The sequence below is a fragment of the Fukomys damarensis genome, unplaced genomic scaffold (genome assembly GCF_012274545.1).
Source record: "Fukomys damarensis isolate Sample0158 unplaced genomic scaffold, DMR_v1.0_HiC HiC_scaffold_23, whole genome shotgun sequence".
Taxonomy (NCBI): Eukaryota; Metazoa; Chordata; class Mammalia; order Rodentia; family Bathyergidae; genus Fukomys; species Fukomys damarensis.
In genome coordinates, this window is record NW_022900935.1 from 49,445,868 (window position 1) to 49,446,869 (window position 1,002).

The 1,002-nt window shown below is 55.1% G+C and overlaps 1 protein-coding gene across 7 annotated transcripts in view; it reads right to left on the minus strand.

Moving 5' to 3' along the window:
* LOC104871550 (cytochrome b561) overlaps positions 1 to 547 on the minus strand; it is an 11,909-nt gene extending 11,362 nt beyond the window's left edge. For 3 of the 7 annotated variants that reach the window (XM_010637514.2, XM_010637510.3, XM_010637512.3), the window contains exon 1: positions 296 to 547. The gene's annotated coding sequence lies outside the window, so the exon portion shown is untranslated. The remainder of the gene's footprint in view (positions 1 to 295) is intronic. The other 4 variants (XM_010637518.2, XM_010637516.2, XM_010637515.2 and 1 more) reach the window with 2 other exon arrangements.
* Between the last annotated feature and the right edge of the window lie 455 nt (positions 548 to 1,002).

Below are 1,002 nucleotides of genomic sequence, written 5' to 3' on the forward strand. Positions count from 1 at the left end.
GGGCAGGGCGGGTCGGCAAGGCCTGGAGGGAGGAACCGGCCCTTAGGAGTAGACTGCCGGGCGCCGGCTCCGTGCTTACAGGTTTCCTTGCGCCACGTCCCACCTCTCGGGCCCTTGCCGCTCCCGAACTCAGGAGGCCGCTAGGTGTCAGACACGGCCAGGCTGTGGCCCACTAGGCCCCTCAGAGCAAGAAAGAACACCTTTGCTCCCAGCTCCCTGTAGAGAAGACCAGGACAAAACCCCTTTCCCATTTCCACCCACACACACATCGATGTTGTTGACAGGTTTTGCTTACCCTTTCTCCAAGCTAGGTGGTTCTGCATAAGGGCGTGCGTGCGTGTGTGTGTGTGTGTGTGTGTGTGTGTGTGTGTGTATGCCTAAGAATAAGATTCTGACACTCAACAGCCTCCCATGAAGGCCTAAACCTTGCGGTCCACAGCCTCCCCTAGGAGAGGAGGTTGCCAAGACCAAAACCAGGAGCCAACTCCTCTGCAGCCAGATCCAGGCCCTCTATCCAGGAAACGCTGTGGGTAGATAAACAGGTCCAGCTCAGACTTTCTCACAAGCTGAGAACAAAGGGTTCTTTCCTGTGGGTGCCTGGCCAGACTCACCAAGGGTCCAGCAGTAGGAGGGAAATGGGGTTTCCTCCCCTGCAGATTCAGAACAGCCTCAGCTAATGGTTGGCTTCCCCCGGGTGTGAGAAGCAGTCCTTGGAGCCCCTCAGATTGGATTCTCCCACAGGCAGGGCCCAGAGTTTCCTGAAGGGCCCTGGGAACCTGGTACCCACTCAGAAGGAAACCATGCTGTCAAGTGCATGGCAGGACACACTTTCAAATGGAACAAACACTAGGTCTTCCTGGCCCCCCACAGAGGGACCAAGCTTAAACTGTCTGAAGAATTGTGTAACAGTAACTTTTCACTTGGAGGAAGTTAAGGGAAATAGAATGCAACCATGCCTCGTTAATTGAAGGCGAAACAGCCATTCCTCATTACTGGGTCACT